The sequence below is a fragment of the Lepisosteus oculatus genome, chromosome 10 (genome assembly GCF_040954835.1).
Source record: "Lepisosteus oculatus isolate fLepOcu1 chromosome 10, fLepOcu1.hap2, whole genome shotgun sequence".
Lineage (NCBI taxonomy): Eukaryota > Metazoa > Chordata > Actinopteri > Semionotiformes > Lepisosteidae > Lepisosteus > Lepisosteus oculatus.
Window position 1 is genome coordinate 35,817,895 of NC_090705.1, and position 13,258 is coordinate 35,831,152.

The 13,258-nt window shown below is 34.8% G+C and overlaps 1 protein-coding gene across 3 annotated transcripts in view; it reads left to right on the top strand.

The window, feature by feature from the left end:
• The first annotated feature begins 955 nt into the window (after positions 1–955).
• The window catches only part of st3gal1 (ST3 beta-galactoside alpha-2,3-sialyltransferase 1), a 50,958-nt gene continuing 38,655 nt past the window's right edge, over positions 956–13,258 (top strand). For 2 of the 3 annotated variants that reach the window (XM_015357041.2, XM_006635652.3), the window contains exon 1: positions 956–1,294. The gene's annotated coding sequence lies outside the window, so the exon portion shown is untranslated. Of the gene's footprint in view, positions 1,332–13,258 lie in introns of all 3 variants that reach the window. The other variant, XM_069194698.1, reaches the window with a different exon arrangement.

A 13,258-nucleotide genomic window follows, 5' to 3' on the forward strand; every position in this document is an offset into this window, starting at 1 on the left:
CCCAAGACCAAACATCTGACATTTTGGTTTATTAGAACAAATCTGTAAGTGACTGTTTGATTTTTAGCTTTACTAAGTCAGTGGTTCCCAAACCTGATCCTGGGATACCCTTGTAATCTCTAGTTTTGTCTCAACCAAGGACTTGATCACAGTTCTAATCAACCTACATTTTCAATCTGAGACATATTTTTAAATGTATGTTGAGCCCTTAAAATCATTAATATAATTTGTGATTGGTATCAACCTTGTTCCAATTTCTAGGTTTCAGATCTGCCCTCATACAGGTGTGTTTTCTCAAATGAACTCCAAGGATCTCTGAAGATAAGGGGGGATTGCTCGTTGTTGAGAATATGATACATTCCCATTACCCTGCAGTGTCTATTCATGGGAATAGATCGCCAAGTACCAAATGTGAAGAGAAAAATAAGGAAGTAAACCTAATTGAAAACAGCGTGCATTTAGATTTAAATGGGGGGTTACTTTTTTTTATCAAGGACTGATTGCATGAAAGGTCAAACAGAAGTTTGAACAAAAAAGCGAATCAATTAAAGACATCATTTAGCATCGGTGATTAAGAGCTCAACTGGAACGAAAACCAGTGGGCACATGGGTCCCCCGGGTCCAGTCACCTGTTAGTAGCAATTAAAAGAAAGAAAAAAACCTTTCGAGCATTGCATTTAGGAGAAAATGGGGAAGTTTTTGTCAACAATGGTTAAAATAAAGGCGGATGCGTTCGTTCTCAGCTCTGTGAGGAACAATGTGTAGGTCGTGGTGCCATACTGTCTGCTTATTTCTGTAGTCTGCTGTTTGCTGTTAAGAGTTGCACGTCTGAATTTCTTTTTGATTTGTCTTGACTGCCCCCCACCCCTGGAAATCTGAACAGCACGGCGTCACCAGAATCTTGGAAAAGGGGCGCGGCTTGTAGTTGCAGTGCTCTTAATTCAATTCGCCTGGACGTAGGAGGGCGTTCAGAAGCGTGGAACAGCGCTCCGTGTATAGAAGTATAGTATCACTGTGATGGGAAGGGGATACTATCTGCTTCTGTATTGCGCGATACTTTTATTCTTTCTTCCTAGTTACTACAACTCCGCTGATGCCGAAAATAGGATCTTTTTTTAGGGAATGTTTTCTCAGCTGTCACCTACGTCTATTCAAGGGGACACCGGTACTCTTTTTTTTTTTTGGAGTCGTGTTTTCTGTATCCTGATTTAGTACCGACGGACTGACAAAGAAGACTTCAGGAATTAGTCCCTGAGGAGATAACGGTTAATCACAGTTTTGGATAGTTTGACAAGTAAGTAGAAAAGACAGTTGTCTTAACACTAACTGGCGTAAGTAAACTTTCCATTATACTGTAGTTGTAAATACTGAAAGCGAACCTCCAAATTCTGCTACAACACTATTGAGGTTTTAACCCACACATGTATTTTAAATTACACTTTTTGGGTAAGTCAATTAAAATTAATACGGTTGCAAAACCTGCGTGGTGGTATGAGATTAATGTGATACATATACATTTTTAAAATTGCCAATACAATAAAATCTGATACTTCTTTATAAAGTTAATATTGAACCAACGGAATGGCATATTGAGATAAAATGGAAATATGTTACTGTATTTGTCCATGTTAGAGTTTGATACTGTTGCACATGTATCCACTTTTTGTCTTTTATTCGGTTTTAAAATTTTATCATCTTTGTCTTGAAGTGGAATTACTGTACGTCTCTCACTGTCATCTAGGTTTTGTGTTCTCTGAATTTAGTCTGTTGTCCATAGTTATCGGTTTCCATAGTGTGATGGGGGGGAGGGAAATACCCGTACAAATATCCAAAGAGGGCAAAATTCTTGAAAACGTCCAATTTTAAATATAGTACGATTTTACCAAGCACACGTGGACGAGCCATTTGAACGTGTAAGCCATTGGTGGTTACAAATGTTTACTGTAGATTCAGTGCAAATGATTCAAGCGCACGTCTTTTGTCTCCTCGGGAGAAAAACTGAACTACACACCGCTAATAGAGTCATATCTGAATACCAGAGAAGTATCATAGAAGCACCGTAACATTATACATTTAAATTATTTCTCTTTTCTTCAGAGAAACCTGGAAAAACGGAATAAATATACAGCATATCTAATTTCTATCTGTAAACTAGTTGTTGACGTTTAAAACGCATACTCATCATGATACAATAACTAAAGGTGCTGTAAAAGACGAAATTGTTTCTTTTAACAAATGCTGTTGAACTGCAAAAAGTGCTGCGCACTCATTGTTTTGTTTTGTTTTGTTTATGTACCACGTTATTCTGTATAGTGCTATTGTAGACACGTGTATGTGAATTATAAGTAATTTCTTTGTACAGTTATTCTTGGAATTAACTTTCAGGAAACGTTTCCTGCCACTGCCGGACCTTCTACAGGATTCGCAGAAGGCTTCTGTACACATACAGTATATTGATGTCATCAAATTTAAACAATTCTTTCTTAGTTAATAGTTTACTTGGATAAATGTGAATTGTGTTTTCCATATCTCACCTCTTACAGTAAATTCAGGTTAATCCTAAGAATTAAATCTTCCAGTTTCATCAAGTTAAAACTACATACCGTAATTATGTTTTTCTCCAAAACATAATATAAGATCAATTGTGGAACAGATGTCTTGTTTTTATAAATTAGTCTAGCAAGGAAATATGTTGTACCTGTAATCCTAGGACTATTTTTAGAGATTATAGGGAGATGATATGATCTTGTAACATCTATATATATATATGACAACACTTGAACAGGAAGAGATTTTGTGTGACTCTGAAACATTAAACATCAAGTTTTCCTTTAAGCCCTTGTGAAATAAAAATAATGAACTCTGTGCTTTTCAGAGCAGTTACAGCAGGAGCAACATGATGTATATTTAACTTTTAAGGACTGTTAAATGATTCAGTAACTAACATAGTGAACGCAAGGGAAGGCCTTTTATGAGGCTACTTCTTAAGGATGACTGACAGTGAAATACGTTGACCTGAAATTTCTATAAAATGTTTTTGCTTTGTCTCAAGTTCATATACAAATAAAGAATTAAAAATGACAATCTTCTATATCAAAATGAAAAGTACAACAGTGTTAGTTTGTCCTGGTTGCTGTGGCTGCTCTTTTTTTTTAAAAAACCTTTATATAAACCTTTCAATTATAGGATGGCTTAGTTTTGGTTTTGCTGAATGCAGGAAGGAAAAGGTGTCTGCTAGTCTAGAGGAAATGCTTTGTATGTTTTTTTTTCTACATAAGAATGGTTCCAAACTAGAGCTGTGTTTATATAATTCATTTGGTTTTTCAATAGCTACAGTAATTGATCCAATTATTTCATTCAACCATTTATTTAAAGGCAACACAATATCTGGAAGGGTTGTTCCATTCTACCTCAACCCTTTGTGTAAAGAAATGCCTCCCATCCTGAGTTTTAAGCTCAGTTCCCTGTAGTTTCCCCATAGTTGGTTTGCAAACAGTGTTTTAAATCTGAATTTGTTTTTCTGACATGAATATGCATTATTTTTTTTTCTCTCTGCACATTAGGGATGTTAGCAACACTTCATTTAATAAGATAGTATTTAAGGTATGAAATACATTTTATTCAGTTGAAATTAATCAGAAACATTCTAACAAACATGCCCGCATTGAGTATTACTATAATTTAAATCGGTGTCTTGCAAAAGTGAACGTAGACTTCAGGGATGCACATCGGGAGCTTTTCAATTCAAAAAGTGTTTCCTTTACAGTGAGTAAGTGCACTCTGCTGTTTTCCTTTCCTTCACAATGATCTCTACTGTCTTACGGATTTGTGGGTTGTTCAGGTTTAACTTCTTCTATTAGATCATTCACCTCCATCATATAAAGTATGAATCATTTGCGAACTCCTGTCCAAATAGTTTGTGAGAATCTTAAAATCATGTGACGCTAGACGGTCAATAATTAGAACGAACGCCTTAAAATGCCAAAGGGATTTCTCGAGGCTGAACCTAATGGTGTTGTTCAAATAATTGTGAATTGTCAAATGATGATTCATAAACCTTCATTGTTCCAACTAGAATTCATCGCCTCTTAATCTTTAGTAATTTGTTGGCCAAAGCATTGATGTCAATGAGTACCACAATACATACAGTAGCTGCAGGTGCAGTGAATCATTATATTAAATCATTACGCAACAACTGTTTTCTTTACAAACATCGCAGGTGCAATCTTTACCGTTTTCACTCCTCTTCCCTTTTGTAACGTGATTTGGTTTCAGCAGCCAGTCATGTTGTCTCCTGTAAGGGAGACTTTCAGCCACCACCATGCTTCACCCCAATTAGAAGGGGTCCCATGTGGACAGAGAGCAGAACATATGGGAAAGCCTGTAACTTTAATTAGACAAACAAAAGTATTGCTACAACCTTTTAAATTTCTCCAGTGACTGTGACACATTTGAGGTACGTAAATGGAGTCCTACTGGGAGTAAACCAAACCTTATTACAGCTAATGACCCAAAATTGGAAGGTGGGGGAAAAAAACTTCCTTGTATCCAAAAAAATAAATTCCCATTGGGGAAATCCCTGCAGAGCAGAAACAGACTCCATAGATCTTGGCTCCAGAAAGTGTTGTTCAATTAACACAAAGCCTTTAACAAAATTCAGTTAAACCTCTTGGAAAAAGTGTTGTTCACTAAAACCTAACATTTTTTAGCATTTTGAAAAATATTAAAATCCTTTAGGTTGGTTTAATTCAGAGATCTTAGAAGTAAGGGAAATGAGAAAGCTATGAAGGCAATTTTGCATAAAACAGCCAGACATTTATTAATTGTAAACCATTTTATGTGGCTTAATTCAAGCAGACTTATGTTTGGTAGATTACTTATGCATGATGTCTAGATGAGGGATAAATACGTTGGTGTTATAGTGCCAAGTTGTCAAAAAGATGGTTAATAATGAAGTCCATGAGGAATAAACTCCTGCAAGACTTTTGAGTCAGTGATTATTATCACTACTTTTGACTGTGATTATGTAGTTATGCAAATCGAAATGTGACCACAAATGTGTCAATAGACCGGGTCTAAAGTTTAACAAATCAAAGCAAATGCTTTATTACAGAGAATTCAAGGCTTTTTCCAAGTCTGAATGAGATCCTTTTGGGGGAGGCCTGTATACAAAACACTTGGGCCCAGTTTGAGGGAGCTGATTTGTAATTGCAGAGGTCAGTCAGATTTGAAGAAGACAGCTCCCAGAAGATGATCCTGCACTGCAAAGCAATTAGTGCAAGTACTCGGGTCGTTGCAGAAGTGTCAGGGCTATCATTATCATTGATTATTAAATCAGTGAAGAAATTCTTCTGTTCTTTAAGTTTAACAGTGTTTTTTGCCTGTATAAAAAAAAAGCTGTAATGGTAAATGATAAGCTGGTTTGATGTTTTAGGTGTATTCACCATTTAATATCAGTTGTATGTTTACAGTACAAGTGAGTTTTATGCTATGCTTAGAATACAAACTACTGAACATGTTTGGGAGAGATAGCTGGAGTTCTTTTTAGCCTGATAAAATCAACATGAAGCATCAGTAGTTACAGAATGTGTATTCTAGGTCATGGATGGACAACCTTCAGTTCTCAGGGACCAGAGTCAAGCAGGTTTTAGAGGCGTTTTTGGCTGACAATTGATTAATGCCAGAAACATGGCCTTTGGATTTGACTTTTTATTATTTAGGTAATTAAGATGAGAAGTGGAAATTAAAATTAGCGAACACTACTACAAAACTACTGGAGTCTAAAGGACTGGAATTCCCCATCTCTCATGTAGACCATCCTTATAACGAAGACGGATATTGTTACTTAACCAAGACGTATTATGTCAAGTCTATAATATCAAATGCCTGATGCAGTGCCTTGGTGTTTATGCTAAAAACAAATGTAATTTCTCCACTGTGGAGGACTGCATTGAGCTATGTGAGTTTTGAAACAAAATTGTGCTTTTTGTCTTTCCCGATTTTGGAGAATTAACTTTTATGCCATCTAGTGGAGAACTCTCAAGGCTATGCAATACAAAAGACATGACAAGAAGGGGGAAAAAAACCTACATGAACTCAAATGGAAGATAGTACTTGTAAATCTGTAATATTCTAATGTGTCTGCTAGTTTAAGTATAAATATACAGTATGTTTGATTAACACACAAAATGTTAAACTTCAAATTTAATTAATATGTGAACTATAGCTTTTTACCATGATTTACATATAGTACTTTAACCCAGATAGTTATGGAATTACAATTTGTGAATGTCTGGTTCATAATTTGTCACGCACGTGTGAGCCTTACTTTTAAGCTGGGCACTACACTTGAGTGTCAGTGTTAAATTGGTGTTGTGATAGGGAACAGGGTATTACTTTATTTCTTTTCATTCTTTTTTTTGTGTTCCAGGTGAAAAATTTGTTTGGCAGGCATATAAAATGCATAACAAAATGCTCATTTAATACAACATGAACCCATTAACAAATAGACATACATGTGTGATAAGCAAGAAACAAATAAAATATATATATATAAAGTAAACTATACGTATAATTGTCCAAATTAAGCAGGTTAATAGCTGTGGGAATTTTAAAAAATAACATAGTTCTATTGCACTTGAATCTAGGTAGTTTAAATTGACACCCAGATGGAAATAACTCAGATTCACTGTGTAAGGGGTGGCCATGTCAACGATTATATTTGTCTTCCACACTATCTGTTTGAAGTAGATGTCCAAAAGCTCTAGCTGTTGTAGCCAATCAAAATGATTGGTGCATGTTCACAATCCTGCTCAGTCTGTTTTTATTGAGGTTACCAAGCTAGGTTACTGCAGGGAATGTTAGGATAGAATCAATGAAAGTTCTATAGAACATGTTATACAGAAGTACACACATTAAAAGAGCCCTTTTGGAAGGGCACCAAATATGTAAATAGCCATAACAGGCCATTGGCAACCACTGCCTATTATTTTTGAGCACACAAGGCATATTTCTTTTCTGGTTGTTTAATCTAATTCCAGTGCTGGGATAAAGAACAACAGAAATGTTATTTACAGAAAAGTAATACCTTGTCTTAACCTTGTCTGTGAGGTCAAAATTTGCTGCATTAGATGTGGACAGAAAGTTCTGTTAATTATGGAGCAGCTGAGCAGATGGTTCGGGGAGGGTTTGTAAATTGCAAAGACAAGTGTTGGCACTGGAGTTATGGTTAATCTGTTTTAAAACTTTGGTGGCTGGAATAGAATCTGACAAAGGTATAAGCTTCTTAAACTCAATGGCACGCATCTCACTGTGTAGTGGTCTGTAAATCTATGTTTACACACTTAACATTTACCTCATCTACTATCTGGAGTTTTATTTATGGAGTATTTGCCATCGGAGGTATTTTATTTAACTAGTACCTGTTTATCACATCTGATGATAGATATTTCTTTTACAAGTATTTTAAACTGCTTAGCTACCATCTGTTCGGGAGAGCATACATACTCCAATAAATCTGACACATAGTGTAGGCGCTCTAGTTATCTTCTTCCGTATTCCTAATGTATAATGGTTGAAAACAGCAAGTTGTCAATATAGTCCAATTTAATGTACAGTAATCAAAACAAATCTATGGACCAAGATATATTTGCTGGTTGATATTCATCTGTATTCAAGCAGGCTAATGGGATTGTTTAGCAGATTGTGACTTCTTTTCCCAGAGATGATGTTTTTGCTTAAGGATTACACATTTTCAACCTCAGATTGGAACATTTTGAATTTCCATATTCAAAATATTTATCTGTAAAGACTTAAAGGTTGTAATTTTTCATAGTGAGTCAACTGCCTCATGAATAAAATTACATCTTTGTATTTCTGGATAAAAAGGCTTATTTCTTTAATAGGTCTTGTTTTGTTGTAATGGATTTATTGTACATCTCCAGCAATTCAAAATCACTGGATCAGAATGCATTTACAGTATAAGTCTTTAATGTAAGAGACCTAAGGTACAGGTATAGGAGTCATTGTATCATATTACTCAAACCTACACATTTGAAAGTGCAGTTCCTTAAAATGTGAAATTCAGAAGGTTATATAAGAAGTACATAAGAAAAATAAACACTTTAAGTCCAAATGTATTTCTTGTGTATAAATAATATAATGTATATATGAAATCAATTCAAGTGAAATACTATTCAATACTACTCAAAATGTTGGAAGGTAATTTTTGGGGGCATTATCTGGATGTTCAGAAAATTTGAATGGTTTATATCTCTGTTTTTGTTATGGATGTAACCATTACTTCTGTTAAGTAAATGAATATGTGGTCAGTGCATAGCTATTTGTAAACGTTTTCTTAAGTTGGAACTGAATGGCGAAACATCTGATGTGATTTGATTTTTGTCCAAAAATAGTCATCCCAAATAACAGCCTAAATGTAATTGTAAAATACAAACGTTTTGTCTAAATCCCCAGTAAAACAAAATAGTACATTCACTTGGTTGATAGTTTACTTTGTTAAATGTTATTTTAGTTTTCCGTTTTGTTTGCAAGTTGGATATATTTTTAAACATGCACTCACTTTTAGAAAACAAAAGGTACATAAGTAGCCTTTCTGTGGATGTTTTTTCTAAATATTTCACTGGGTGTACAATTTCAAATAAGAAGAGTACCTTCAAGTACCTTAATTTGCCTGTCTAGAAATAAAAATATGATTTTTGTTGCATTAAAATGGCATATGTACATTTTATTGGAAATGGCAGAAAATAAATCACTTGATAGTTTGAAATTGAAAACGTTTATGTTTGATGTATTGCATAATGTTGACCACTCCATTTGACCTCTTTGGTTGATATGTTCAACAGTGTAACAGTCTAACCAAGATCGCCAATGTTTGCCGTTATAAATGAATCCATTTTGTAGTCGGTGAACTTCTTGATTTTTATTTTATGACTCATTTTTCATGTTTTTATATAGAGACAGAGTTTTGGAAAGCTGTAATCTGTTCCATTTATGAGAGAATTTATTATTTATGATGCTGTGGCTTTAATGATCAGACTTCAGTCCTGGTTGCTGGAAGTTTGTTTTGTGTGTCTGCTCCACAATTATAGAACATTTCACGTTTATTTTTAATATAAATCACTGGCTAATTATTAACTTAAATTAGGTAATGCAGCTTTCTACCACTGGGCCCTTTTAGTGTGTAATATTTAACATCACTTTATTAACCCTTTACAATTTCTTGCATTAGGAATTATCTTTTCGCATACCCCAGCTTGCTCTCCATGAGACACGCAGACAGGGAGCGAGCCTGGGGTCAGAGCACAGGGTCTGCCATTGTACGGCGCCCCTGGAGCAGTTGGGGTTAAGGGCCTTGCTCAGGGGTCCAATGGAGTAGGATTCCTCTGCTGGCTGCAGGATTTAAACCGGCAACCTTCCAGCCACAGATCCTTAGCCACAGAGCCACCCCTCCACCCGTAAATATTCTGTGTCTTTTCCCCATTTCTTTGTCATCGCCTCAGGATGTAACTGTATTTTCTGTACCCAATTTTTCATACTCAGTCATGTTTTTTTTTACTTGCATTGGGTGACTTATCTATGCAAAAACAACAAAAAAAATGCAATTAATATCACTAAAAGTAAATACCTGTATGTGAAATGCAATATGTAGTTAAGAAAAGTTCCAAAGTCTTTCCAAAAAAAAGTAGACTCCCAAGTGCTACATTGGTTCAGTGTTCCAATAATTCTAAAATGGTATTGTAATTAGTTGTATAAATTAGAATACAGTCTGAAACTCTAATTCATCATTCTAATATGTACTCGGTATAGCTATAAGGAGGGATAAAGTCTTCTACAGAGTGATTTTCTAATGAAATCAACTTTTTAATGTATCATCTTGTCTGGCAGAGTCTTTTTTTGGTTTTCACTGTGTATGGCTAATACATTTGCTTTTCTTGGCCTTTCATGTCTTCCCTATACATGTATATACAGACCAAACCATTTAAAAGGTTTTCTGAAAATCCTGTGGACAAAATCTGTTATGCATTCATAGGAAAGGTACAAAAAAGTGTTAAAGTATCATCTACTAGTTCTTTGAATCTGTCGCCATGGAAATTTCATTGTGTTATCCCCTTGAACAATCCATGAAACGAATCAAATACATGTCACTCTGCTTGCCAGATTTCAGGGTCCAGGAACTAAACCACTGTGAGACATTGTTAGGTTGCACTGGTAGCAGTAATTGGCATTCTGACTAGATAATATGAATCCAATGACCAGCCAATGAAAGGGTGAGCTACTGTACTTGCACAACATCTCAGCAGTCAGCTGTTCTTCCATATGACTCTGGAGTTTTTGTCTTTCTTTGGTTGATGAATGAGGACCACTGAGTTTCCAGAAGAGGAAGTTATTTGAGTTATTTGGTGAAGAGCAGGTTTTTTGTATGCAATTATAGAAGGGCATATTCTTTCATTTCTGGTTTATAGATAATAAAAACTGGATCTGGATCATGTTCGATTGAAACATTATTAGTCATAATGCACACTCCTAAATTGTACTCACTGTTATCGGAGACATATAAATATGTAACATGTAACCAAAAACCTGTTGTACAGCAAGAATGACAATTTTCTGAATGTAAGATTCAATTCAGTGTTTAAATGTAAGATTTCAATAAAAATAAATAGAATTAATTAATAAATTAATTAATTCTTAAAATTAAATAAATGTATGTTTCTAGAAATGTTTCCGGTCAGTCAGAACATCAACATCATCAACAGAACATCAAAATATCAAGCAAGATATTTAAACATCAGAGGCTTTTAGTGAATATTGTAGGAAGCTTCATTGTCAGAAGAACAGATGCATACAGCTGATTTATTGCACAGAAGACACAATGTAATATCCCACATAGAGCTTATTAAGATGAATTCCTAAAACAATTGTTTCTTGCAAAGAATTGCTTTCTATGTGTTGCTTTATATTGCATCAGAACTAATATGAATGATACCCATATGTAGTATCTTTGTGTTAAAAGACACTTCCTTGATGCAGTATTGACTTGAGTAGAGTTTATTAATTAAATAACAAACTCACATTGTTCCAGCACTATTTTCTTAAAACCAATAAAGCTTTGACAATCTATAAGTTGTAACTGCGTCATAACTAAAAGCACACACTGAAGTGCTTTAACTTGTACTGTCCAGCAGTTAGGTTTCATCTTTGATTCTGGTGGAGCTTTAAACTTGAAGAAGACAGACGATGGAGATTTTGCTCAAGTGGAAAAAACAATTTGTAATGTTCTCTGTTGTGTGACTGGGAGTTTCAACCTAGGTTACTTTTCACTGAAAAGCATAATACACAGGGGAGAGCTGGAGAGAAAGATAAGCAAAGTTACTTTTAATACACTGTAAGACAATATGTTTGATAAATCTGATCAACGTTGCTAATGCAGGCTTGGGGCTAGACATTAAAAAGTGTGGCGTGAGCATTGCACAGTATCTTGTTTTGGGTTTTCTTCCAAATACTTGTAATCCTATCTTCTGAAACATCTATCAGATATGGTGAAACGCTATGTGTAACCCTGCCATTTCCCCTATCTCTTTATTAGTTTCCTACCAGAGCCAGTACATCCTGGTACAGTATGTTGAAATCCTTTAGTGACGTGGAGGGCTGTCATTCCGAACATTTCTAGCTTGCAGTGACCTATTCTCAGAAGGACAAAGAAAAATCAACAACAAAAAACGCACAGTAGTTCAGCAGGGTTTATATTTTTTAAACATTTATATAGTTGAGAGCAAAGTTCAGCCTATGAGAACTGTTTTTTTTTTCAATTTTATTAGGAAGTGAATATATTTTTACGTAGCCTGTCAAAAATACAGATGGCAAAATAGCATTTGTGAATTTTATTATTTTTATAAATGACAGTATTCTTTACTTACTGCTTAGCTTTTAGCTTGAAGCCTGCATTAACAGTGTTAGTAATTACATAATTATATTCATGGGAACCATATCCTACAGTTTATTAAAAGCTGCTATGCATGTCTTGTTTGTTCGTGGACATTACACTTTACAGTAGAAAATTAGAAACACAGAAGTCCATACTTATATTATTGATATCCATAGGAAATGTGATTGATTGGAGAACAGCAAAACACTAATTGTTAATCATGGTCATGATCATTCCCTGAAGGACCATGCCTGAGGGTGAAAAGATTTTCCATTTGTTAGTATTTTTTAATGGCTCAGTTCTAAAATCTTTAATGTGAAATTAAAATGCATACAGTAGTAAGAAGCTATGATTCATCACTAATAAGCCTTCAAATCCTTTAGCTCAAGTAAACATACAGAGGATATGGTGGTATATTTCTAAATGGCATTTCGACCTCGTTTGTGGTTGATACTGTTACATTTTTACAGGAGCAATAGGCAGTTGTTTGTTTTGTGAAACAATAGTAAAATGGTGTGAAACTTTATCTGCTGTATATCTTGACATAACGGAGTGAAAATGAAACAAGCACAGGTGATGCTTACTGGTTGATGCTGCTGAATGTATCTGGAGCACAGCACCTTGATTATCTCTTTTTCAGGGTTTATTTAAACTGTGTGAACTTAAATTAGCAGCTTTGGGAGTTGCTTGGTATGTATTGGAAATTCATGATCTAGAAGTTTCTGAAAGTATCCACAAGAAAGATAAAATATTTGAATCCTATCAAGTGCCTACAGTAATTGCTCTTACTTAAACCGATTCCAGAACATTGATACATAATCTATAAAATATATGGAACATATCATAAATAACATGGTGACAAAAAATTATAAGAGAAATAAAGTATTGTAGATGAGGTCTTACAAGTGGATTGTACATTTCTAACATCTCATTTTAAATTCTGAGCTTTTAACTATCTTTTTTTTTTCTTTACCTTACCTCTGCCTCCCCACATTACCTAGAAGATGGATTGGTGTCAACATAAATATCTAAGCCTTTTTTAAAGTAGCCTTCTTCTAGCTCTGCATTTCCATACTTGTAGTTATACAAAGCCCTATATTTATTTTAAATGTCAATAGGTACTGTAGGTGTTTGCCTTCTGTTAAATTTTGTCCAAGTCTTTCTGAATTTGCTACTTTATGAAACCACCTATTTTGGTCTCATGAAATCCGAGATGGCTACTAACTATACCAGATTCTAGATCATTGCTATAAACAACAGTGAACATAATACAGATCCCTGTGGTATTCTGCCAATTACATGACTGCAGTT